This window comes from Chinchilla lanigera, unplaced genomic scaffold, assembly GCF_000276665.1.
Source record: "Chinchilla lanigera isolate Chin_1 unplaced genomic scaffold, ChiLan1.0 scaffold00031, whole genome shotgun sequence".
Taxonomy (NCBI): domain Eukaryota; kingdom Metazoa; phylum Chordata; class Mammalia; order Rodentia; family Chinchillidae; genus Chinchilla; species Chinchilla lanigera.
This window is the reverse complement of record NW_004955432.1, coordinates 8,641,416-8,652,835: the sequence shown is the minus strand read 5'-3', so window position 1 is coordinate 8,652,835 and position 11,420 is coordinate 8,641,416. Positions and strand designations below refer to the sequence as shown.

Genomic DNA, 11,420 nt, shown 5'->3' with positions numbered 1-11,420 from the left:
ATTCTGACTTTTTAATATTTTTAATGGCATATTCTTAACATATCGTAACTCACAGCTTTTCCTTCTCTTGATATCAATGAAAGGATTTTATTTCATCACTTGCCTGCAGCTGAGGGACCGATGTTGGTTTATTCTTCATTGCTGTTCAGAGACATACTGACAAACACAAGGGTACATTTGAAGATACACAGAAAAAAGATAGGAAAATGCACCCTATTTAGGGACACCAAGCCTCCCAAAGGGAAAACCAGAGGCTGCCAAGTCAATTTGTGTTTTAACTTGTAATCCTTCATGCTCCCAGCTTGTAGCTACCTAACTCTCTTTCACACCCTATCTTGATTTTTCCTCTGTCAGGAATCATAACAACGCCTCCAGGAGAGCTCTGTGTATATCAGGGTAACAGCAAGAGCTTACGTGGGGGACCTTTACTAGGGAAGCGTTTGACAGGCACAGTTCCCCAGTGATCCAGCAGGGTCAGCACCTGCCCTGGCGAGAAACTGTCTATTAATTGATGAGTCATATGAAATTGCCATTTTTGTGAGTCAACAGATGGTTGATTAGCAGCAATTTTCCATGGTTCAAACCAGGATTCTGTAGGACAACTAGCCCAACACGTGGGAAAGTAAGATAAATAATCTTGAAAATCTCTTCTCCCCCATCCCCTCCTGTCCCATCCCCTCTCCTTCTTCCCTCCCTTCCCTTCCCTTCCCTTCCCTTCCCTTCCCTTCCCTTCCTCCTCCCCTCCCCCCTCCTCCCCCCTCCTCTCCTCTCCTCCTCTCCTTTGATTTTAATTCTGGCATTGGAATCTATCCATATAGCATCAGATGTGCTGATGTAAACCCTTAGTCTACTGAGGTCATCACAGCCAGAATAGATTTGAATCTCAGTTCCTAAGCAGAGACGGGCAAGAAACTTCAGAAATTACACATTCTTACATCAGTCTCATGGATGTACCTCTCTGGACGTCTCTCCTGACACTGCCAGAAAGCTGATGTAAATTTCTGTCCCTATGGAAGCTGGCAACTTCTCTGTCTCCTGCACTTCCCTCTAGACATGGGAAGATCCCTTTTACTTCCGTCTCTCCCCGGCTGCTCCCAAGGTGCTCTCCTGTACTATAAATCCCTTCTCTTCCTTCTATTTCTTCAGTGTGCTTACTAGGTTCTAAAAGTCTGGGGTTTGGGAAAGCAAAAGCCAGAGATCCTTGAAGACTCTACTTTCTGGTTATAATGTGAACTTCCCTCGGGCAAGGTAAGGCAGAGCCAACCTAAGTGGGACAGGTACAGTGGGAGGAAAAAGTGGAGGATAAAGCATTACTCTCACAAAATATTTAACCACAGGGGATTATACACGAGCGTGACAGGGACTAGAAATGTACAGTGTCATCATTTCCTTAATGATTTTTCCCGCGTTGAACTTTAATTCTCTTTAAGAGCAAAAGAAGCTCCTAGAATCATTTACTTCCAGTTCCTCACCTCAGTGAGATGAATTAGCAGAGCTCAGTCCCCAGGCAAGAGACAAAGGTAAGGTGCTGTGGGTTTGTGAGATGTGTTTGGGTTGGTTTCTGACTTGTGTAAGCTGGTTAATTACAAGTAATCCTAGTGAAAGCGCAGAAAATATTTCCAGATGCTCAGGATCAGAGCAGGACAGGCCAAAGCAACTTCCTCTCTGAGCTCTAAGTTTACAATTTCTCCTTGCATTTCTTTTTCTTTCTCTTAAAGCCATTCAAAATGTGGGGATTAAGATGGCTTCAGGCTCTCTGCCGCCCGTTCATGTGAGCGTGGCACTGGTTTATGTCGAGATGTATTTTTTTCATTGAACTTTCTGTTTGCCTCGTTGCCCAGGTGATGGATTCAGCTTTCGGGAAAGCCTTTTTGGGAGGCCTAACTTTTTCTACGCAACGCTGACAACAGATATTTCTAGCCCGAGTCAGAGAACCCTTCTTCATGGAGGTCGCTGTGCTGCGCCTTGCCTTCCCTGGCGTCCTTGAGATGCTGCCAAGGAGGTCGCTTGCTCTGCCAGTTGGAGAACACATCCCATTCAGGGGCTGCAGCTTCAGCTGGTCCCCCTGACAGTCTGCACAAAGGCACAGTGGGGAGGAGCTAGAGAGGACAAGGAGGGACATAAACTAAAAGCCCTGCTGACACACATTTCCCTGGAGTTTTCTGTTCAAGTGTGTTGTTTCCTGACAACTTTGAAAAAAGACACAAGGACCACACAAGAAGAACTCGGATCAGTGAGAAAAACGTGCTGGGTAAGACCTGAGATACAATAGCAAAGATGAACTGAAGCACCCTGTGGAGTTAGGAAGCAATAAAATGTTTTTGGATAAATCTCCATTTGGGGATGGGAGTCTGAAGGCTAGGGGGGTGAAAACACAAGTTACTGAACTAGGATGTGTTCTCCCACTGGCTCCTCAGAATGTAGGAGAAGGTGAGAAGATTCCTGGCTTGCAGTGAGGAAAAAGTCTCAGAGGAGAGTGATGAAGCAGGTCTGGGCCTGTTGGTGTGGCTGAGAATCAAGCACATGAAACCTAACACAACAGTTGCAATGACGAAATACTTCTAAATGGCCTCTGAAGGACTTGGAATGTGGCCCTGTATACGCTATCTGACCATTTAATCTCAGTACAAGAAAGAAGAATCCAGCAGGAATTTTTTTTTCTCTGTCTCTGGGCAAAAAAAGCAGTAGGGGTTGAAAGACAGTAGCGAATGGCGCCTTTGCCTCATGTGTGTGGTACAGAAAAGTGTTGAAAAATCAGAGGAAAATCTTTTATGGCCATTGACTGCAGTCCACAATTATGCAACTGTCAACCTTGAGGTCATGGATTTAGCAAGTTTTTCCACTTGAAGAAAAAATATTACTTTGAGAGGACTTTAACTTTTTAATGCATCTCATGCTACCAAGATCTTTTAAGGAAATATTTTTCATGGCCTTAGGTGTCCTGGGGCCAAGTTCAAATCTGGAGCTCAGTTATTGGGCAAAGATGGAGGAACAATCTCTGCCGGTCACAGGTCATCCCAGATAGTGCTAGCTCCCTGCCCTCTTCACATTAAAGGGACTGATCAGAAAGCTTGGAGGGGCATGGCTCTGAGCCTGGCAAGGGAGGAGGAGGCCAGAGACCTGCAAACCAGAGGAGAACACACATCTCTGCTTCAGTCCATCCCCTTCCCTCTCACCCTGACACACCACTGGAATTTTGGACAAAGGCTGACCGGTACTGGAACTTTCCTGGGGAAAGTCAGCCTCAGATGTTGACAAGCCATCAGGGGAATATAGCTGCTTACTATGGAGAGAGCACGACCCTATGGAGAAAGAAATGAAGAACTGTGAAAGGGATATTTTTATACGTGCTAGAAAACTAGAGAATTTTTTAAAGCTGATTTCCTTTTGTGCAAAAATGACAGCTAGGCATATGAATCAAAGTTAGAAGTGTATGTCCCAGCAATGGCCACTGACAGGTTGAGCTATCCTTCTTGCACATGGCTTGCCCCCTTCCCACATCCATCAGCTCCCAGTCCCCGGATTTTTGGTAGCAATGTGGCTACAGTGGAAAGAGCTATGCATATAACCACAGGATGTGTCTATCTCCCTGTTTCTGTGGCCTTAGAAAAATTGCTTACACTTGCCTGAACCTCTGTGATCTTGTCAGGGAAATGGGTACTTATAATTCCCCGATATAAAAGCTTGTGAAGGTCAACAAAGGAATACAAAGGGAAGAACTTCCAGGTGGAACTAAAGAATGCTGTAGACATGTGTGAGTCCTACAAAAGTCAAGCTGAAAGGCTGGGACTCTGAACATTGCATCCCTGCACAGAGGATCTAACTAAACACAAATGTAGAGACAGAGACAATTTTAAAGACTGTTGAGTCTCAGCATTTTCAGGGGCCTCCTTCCAAGCACTCCTTTCAGCTTTCTTGAGGAGGCCCCTCATTGCTCGGCTTTGTGTCCTTTTTCCTAATGGAAGAGTTCACAGACAATCTTACTGCATCTCATGGTACCAGTTTCCCGTGAAGGACAGTGAGGATTTGACTTTGCAGTTCCTCTCAATCTTCCCAGTAATTGAGATTTGAGAATTAATTTATCAAATATATAGTGTTAAGGCTATGCAGGACAAAGTACTTGATTTCCTTCAGGAACTGGCAAAATTTTAAAATTCCCCATCCCAATATTCTTCAGATTTCAGACTCTGTAAATTAATTTTGTTAAAGTGAAGAGGCCAGAAGGAAGTCTGTATCACCTTGAAAGCATTTTAGCTTATGCTATACTAAGTGAAAGGCATTGAGATTTATTTCTACTCCCCGCTGCCCCATCACTGAAAACTTTGCCCTTGTACCATATTTAGGGCAGGGTTGGAGGTTGACAGTGGATGCCAGGGAAACTTATATGTTATTTTACATTCACTCAATCTTTTCTTCATTTTTTATTACAGGTCTGTGAGCTCCCTAGGCAGGAGGAAATTCTGAATGAACTCAGTTTTTAGTGGCCAGGAGTGGAGACATAAAAGGAGCTTTTCAGCCTCTCTGGTTACAGAGATAAGTACAAAGGGTAACTGGTATTAAGTCTGTAGTAATAGCTGCTATAAGTACTGACCACGATTTGAATCTCTTGATAAATAATTCTTGGGAGACTGGAATATTTATCAAACCATTAGGAGAGGCTGCTTCTTGCTGATAAGATGCCTACAACTGATGAGGTCAACCTAAAGACAGGAATGAGGCCGGGCTGGATTTACAGCCATTTACGGGGAGAGCAAAAAAAAACGTTCTCCTTAAGAACAGCATGAGGCATTCATCAGCAAAATTATGCAATCTGTCGCCTGCAGCAAGCTTAGGGATCCTAACAAAACAGAACTGGTGAGCACCCTCTCACATAAGGTGATTGCTTACGGCATAGGTCTTGGTCTGCAAGTCACAGTTTCACTGACTCAGAGGCTGAGGCGGTAGAGGGTGTGATAAATGAGACAGAGGGATGTTTATCTGTGGATCTCACTTTCCAGAAAAATCTCACACTGAACTGCAAGGTGCCAGGTATGTGATTATCCTGGACTTAAAAAAATGAAATCACCCATTTTATACAGTGCCCAGGCTTTAGTCTGGGTTATTACTACAGTAAAAAAAGCTGCAGTCTAGGGAATGCTAACATTAAAAACAAAATAGCAAAAAAAAAAAAAAAAGTAAAAGTATTCACCTACATTTTATTTTTCCTCTTTGTGAAGCTGTATCTTGATGTGTACCATCACTGTCACCACTGTTACATTTTGGTGTTTCTTTTTTCTCTCATTTTAGCTTTTTAAAAACACAAATTCATCATTGTGTTCTTAAGAAACACGATTTAATTGGCTTTAAAAATACAATTTGTTTCTCTAGATTGATTCTATTTTTTTCAAATAAAATCTAGGTTGAGAGGAGACTACATTCTTGACCTTAATGGGACATCCTTTATACCTTGCTTTTATTTTATTTTATTTTATTTTATTTTATTTTATTTTATACCAGGAATCGAACTCAGGACCTTCCACTTGTCAGGCAGGCACTTGTGCCACTGAACTATATCACCACTCCTACCTTGCTTTTAATCAGCAATGCACTTTTCCCCTTTTCTAGGTTCAAACCATCTATTGCTCAACACTTGCCGACAGGCTGCTTAGAAGAAATAATAAATAAATTGATGGGAGAATTGCCTGGAGGATGTGCAGTTATTTTATTTGGCTGAATGAACTTGGTTTCTATCTCTGGATCAAACCATGTCATCAGAGAGATGGTAATTTGCATCTTACTGATTTTTGCTTCCATTGAATGAATAGTCATTTTTACTGAATTTGTGAATTTGAATTTGGTGTTTTGGTGTTATACCTTCAGTCTGCTTTAAAGACTCATTTAACAAATAGCTCTATGTGACATGCTGCTGTCAGATTGGCTGTGGTAGCAGGCATCATCTTCTACCTCCACTCTAACCCACCCACACCTTCACTTGAGAAGAAAGACTCAGTTTTCCTGGCTGGGTGAAGTGTGTGTGTATGTGCATGTGTACTTGTGTACACATGCGCATGTCCTAAACATCATTACTTTTGGCCTATTTGGCTTCCCTTATGCTTTGGCCATGAAGATGCCTAGCCTCCTTTGTGGCCATCTTTGGTAACTGCATGTTATGATCACTGCTTCTCTACCTGTTAACACACACTCTGGAGCCGGACAGCCTAGCTCTCAATTCTGTTCCACCTCTTCTTCAAAGCTTTTTGCTTTCAGCAAGTTTCTTAACCTATCAGTTTTCTCATCTCTAAAATAGAGACAGTATTAGTCTCTATTTCTTCAGATTATGTTAAAGAGTTTAAAATGTAACGTGCTTAGGATCATAGTTGGTGTAATATGCTCTGTATAAATGTTAGCTATTCTTAGCCTGATTGGTTTCTTCTTAAACATTATATTTTACTATGCAGATTTTTTTTTTTTTCCGGTACCAGGAATTGAACTCACGACTTTGCACTTGCCAGGCAGGCGCTGTGCCACTGAGCTAAATCCCCAGCCCTCCAGATGTTAATTAGCTACCTCAAATTATTTTGGGAAAGGGTAAGAAGTAAGGAATTCTAAAACGTGAAAATTCAAATGGAAAATTGAAGTGAATATTTAAACCAGATCAACATCCAAATTTTTACTTTATCTAGGTATTTTAGGTAAAAATCCTACATCACCTGGATTGACTTGGGGAACTATCGCAATGTCTGTACTCCATGTGAGCAGTGTCCCTGTTTCCTTCCTAAATGCTGAATTTAGAGATAAAGTGATTGAAGCCGGTTGTGGTTTAAGTGAATGTTAGGACTCACATTAAGAATGATCCAGTACTCAGCTGTCAGTCTTCAAGCCCCTATTTTAATGATCTTATTTTTAATATATGTACCCCCCTGTCTCTGACGTCTTCAGAATATCAGTGAGATCCATAACAAAACCATATCCAGAGTTCAAACCCCAATTCTTCCTCTTCTGTTGCTCTCCAGGTAGCCTGTGATTAAAGGACCAGGGCCATGGGACTGGGAACCGGCCTCTGGACAGCAGCCTGGGTGACTGTGCTTCCCAAGGGCTGGGCTTTGCTTTAGAAGAAGCAGAAGCCAAAGAAAAATGGTTCTTTTCCAATAAGCCTGGTTCTTGCCGACATCAGCCTTTTGCAGAGCAGAAATTCAGGCTAAAGTCTCAGTGCCGGGCTTGCCTTTGAGCCTTGTCCTTACATCGGGGCCAAACAGATGAAATATTAACCACCAGTGCTCTCCCCAAATCATTAGTGCTGAATCCACAGGTAATGAATTTGGCTGCAGGCTATTTGGGGCCTGTTGTTTTTATTCACCACCCAAAGCACACACTTCTCAGTAATGAACTCTCAGCGCATAAATGAAGGTACGCACACCATGTCCCCAGAAGACTTGGAATGTGTCTTCTGCCAGGGACTCTAGCCCTGTGGGCTCCAGAACCCCCATCAGGAAAAGAGAGGAAGAAAAGAAAATCACATAGCTGCCTACCCTCACCAAAGAGAGAACTCTATTTCTCAAGCCAAGTTGCTGATCTGAAACAATTTGGAGGAGTTTTAAAAGATCTATAAAAATAGATTCAAAGTTAAATTGTACACTTTTCCTCATTTCCATAATTATTTTAGATTGCTTCATTAGATTGACCAACATTATCATTTCTCACAATGATCCAAGGAGGCTGCCGACTTTGGCCTCATCTCTGAGCTCCCAGAACAGAAATCTCAAGAGAAGGGAGTTTCCAGAGGCTTCTGGGCCAACAAGAAGAGACAGATTTTGAAGATGGTCTCAACTGCCTAGTGTGGTGTTGACACTTCCAAGTTTTCCTGGTAGTCTAACCACAATGTAACTTTGATTAGTGGGGGAATGGCAAGCTAATTTTGTAGGGGACAACTCCTATATATTTTTATCAAAAAAGAAAAGCACAGTTCTAATCTAGGGAAGCCATTAAATTGCCGGTATATTATGCAACCCAAGGTGGATTGCTCAGCTGCAAGACTGGAGTGCAATAAATTCCATTCATTACACTGTCAAAGACACTTTGTTTTATGTACATTTGTGATCGCAGGCATATTATATGTGTGTGTGGTGGGGGATAGGTTATAGTATCAGACTTTTGCTGATTGCTCTTTGAAATATAAAAATCATATATTTGTAATATAAAAACCACAGTTTAAATGTAAGGTATTATTTGAAACTTGTTTCTCTGTACCCCATTCATAAAGTCAGCTGGTAATTATTTCCTACCTGGCATCAGTAAAGCCTCTATTTGTCTTTTAATTCAACGCTCTGAATCATAGTGCAGGGTTATAGTGATTGTGTTTAAAATATTATCTTGAAATATGCAAAACAGTAAGCTAACATGAAGTGAGCTTGGTTATCTGATGTTTAAAACTAGAACACTGTGAACAAACAGAAGGAGTGGTGAGGATAGGGAGAGAAAATAATTCTACTTGAATGTACTGCAACGGTAAATACATTTGAGAATCAATCATTATGGTTAAATGCTGAGCAGTGTCTAATACAGCATGACTAAAATCACATGAAAAGGTTGGTGAATGAATTTGTCTTCAGTGATTATCATGCACCAGGATTATTGTGATGGAAAACCAAGCCAAACTGGTTTAAATCAAGAGGAAACTTACAGGCCGATTTAACTAGACATAAACTGGGAGACTATTTATTCCCCGTGGGAGAAACACGCTAATCCATCTTTTCCGTTGCCGTATTCGCCATGCAGTGGGAGATGAATTCTCTCAGTGGTATGTTCCAGAGCCTTCAAAGGCAAGCTAACCAAACATTAAAGGTGCTTAATGATCTTTTCACAGTGAATCCTTTCTATTGTCAGCAGAGACAAAGGCCCTTCTCTTAAGGACTGTATAGCTTTGGCTCTGAATGTCCAGATTTTGTCTCTTGTCCTTGGCAAGGAACTGAGTCTTTTGAATCCATACACGTTTGGCAATGAGAGGCTAAGAGGGTGAGAATCTCTAACCAGGGAGTTTGGTTCATGCCCTGGGAGTTGAAGTCCCAGGGATTCTTAAGCTGAGGTCTGAGGATTCTTAAACTGTGGTACATCAACACCCAAGGGACTGGTAAGGTGGAATTTAGCTAGCTCCCTAAATTTGAATGGGAAGAAAATAACATCTCTATTTTTACTAATCTCTGAAATTTAGCTTCCCTGTATTGTGAATGTAGGAAACAAACTACAGTCATGTTAGTAATACTTACAACTTTGTCACCAGTAAAAATCATGTGTATTTTCATGTCATGACATTTCAGGTATTTCCAATTATTATTTATACTCTTTACTACTTTGAAATTATGGTAATTATTAGATCTCCTACAAGAGCTTGTTATTTTATGCATTAAAGAAGTGTGTATCTTAATAAAGTATTATAATTATATTTCAAAATAATGGATTTCCTTTGACATAGTGAATAATATTTTGAGATATTTTCAATAATTATAATGTGATATGAAAATATCTGTGATTTCTGTCTCACAAAGTCACAAGTATGCTAATATTATCATAGCTTTTCTATTATAATAGAAAGAAATGCTATGCTTCATCAAAAGTGAGTGAAAATGAAGATATAATATTTTTTCCTTATCTTAATACATTTGGCCCTTGAACTCTACTTATAAACAATTGCACATAAGAGAACTGTTAAACCACATAAATATTGGAGACTGAGAGTATGTTAGATCAATCCACAGTTATGCCTGAATCTTATCTATGATTGCTTGGTCATGAGAGTATCCTATCTAACTATTTATCTTCTATCTGTCAGGCAATCTTCCTACCTACCTACATATTTACTATAGTAACTATTAAGAAAGTATATATAGCTCATTTATAGAGGTGGTTTTATTTAAATAAAATGTTTTTACCTTTATAGAGAAGTGAACTAAACAATTTAAGTATTGCGAAGGAAAATATCTAACCTCACACAGATTGTTACTGTTCTAGTTTGATGATTGCAGGAGTGAGGGAACAAAAATTTATAGAACAAATATTTTTATAGGAACAAACTTCAGGTCAGGTGGATCATGACCTGGAACATATTCAGGGAAGTTAGGACATCAGAGAATTCTCTTTCACAACATGCTTACACGTCATATCTTCCTAATGAGAAAAAAATCATTTTATTGTGAGTTTTCCCCTTTAAAATAAACAGTAAAATATAAACCATAGTGGCTATGTTGTTATGTGTTTTCCTTTCCAACGTTTTATTTTATGATAACTTCTTATTTGTGTCTTTGTAGCTTGTGCTAAATTTAATGAGGGGAAGAGATTCATTCACTGGTAGTTTAGAGAAGAGTCAAGAATGATAGATTTCCTCTTACTGTTAATTAGAAAAAACATCACCCTTTTAAGAAAACTCCTAGAACAGAAAGGATGTAGGGTAGACCGCCCCCTTTTCCTCATGGAGAGGATATCTGTGTGTCTCAGAAGGCTGCAGAAAACCTCTGTGGTGCTCCTCAAACTGAAAGATGAGGCTGTTTGTGTGAGTGCATCCATTTCAATAAGGGGTTCAAAGAGATGTTTAAGAATTTACTTTCTACTATGTCCTCAGGACAAACTGTGATCCTCACACAAACTTTTTCTTGATTCTTCTAAGGTATCATTAAGAATTTAGAAACAAGGCTATGACTTTAAAACTTTCAAACATCATGAAGTCTAGTTATTTTTAACGTGAGGGTCTCATTTTGGAGGTGTTTTCAACAATATCTATACAAGTAAGGGCAAGATTTCCTTTAGTCCAGTTTGATATGTGCTTCAGTGAGGATATACTAGGTTGGGTCATGGTAACAAACAACACCCAAGTCTGTATATTTTAACTCAAGTAAAATTTTTACCATGCGTTTCTCTTGTGGTCAAGCATAGGGACGCCTGTTGACCATAGTCATGTGGGGACCAAGGCTGACGGGTGTCTCATCTTGGCGCAGGCTTCCCGTGATCTTTATACAAAGTGAAAAAGAATGTGGAAATCATGAACTGTCTCATAGCACCATGAATGCATTTTCTTCTCATATTTTACTGCCTAAGGATGGTAATACAACCATATCAAAGCTCAAAGGACCATATGTCGGAGAAAACAGCCAGAAGTGTCTGTGAATGGTCTTAGGAAAACACTGTACACCTTCTGGTTAGTATACACAATTAGACCTCCAGATCTGCAGCTTCCACATCCATGAATTCAACCAACCAAAGATTGGAAGTATTTCCAAAAAATCTGTATTTATATTAAACAAATATAGACTTTTATTCTTGTCATTATTCCTTAAACAACATAGTACAACTATCCGCATACCATTTGCATTATCCTAAGGACTACAAATAATCTAGAGATGATCTTAAGTGTACAAGAGGATCTGAGTAGGTTATGCGATAACTAGGCTATT

The 11,420-nt window shown here is 40.2% G+C and overlaps 1 long non-coding RNA gene across 1 annotated transcript; it reads left to right on the top strand.

Moving 5' to 3' along the window:
- The first annotated feature begins 1,169 nt into the window (after nt 1-1,169).
- LOC106148886 lies at nt 1,170-10,201 on the top strand. Its single transcript, XR_001234640.1, has 5 exons — nt 1,170-1,248; nt 1,842-2,251; nt 4,431-4,546; nt 5,605-5,761; nt 6,993-10,201. It is a non-coding gene; the product is annotated as an uncharacterized LOC106148886 (long non-coding RNA).
- The last annotated feature ends 1,219 nt before the right edge of the window (nt 10,202-11,420 follow it).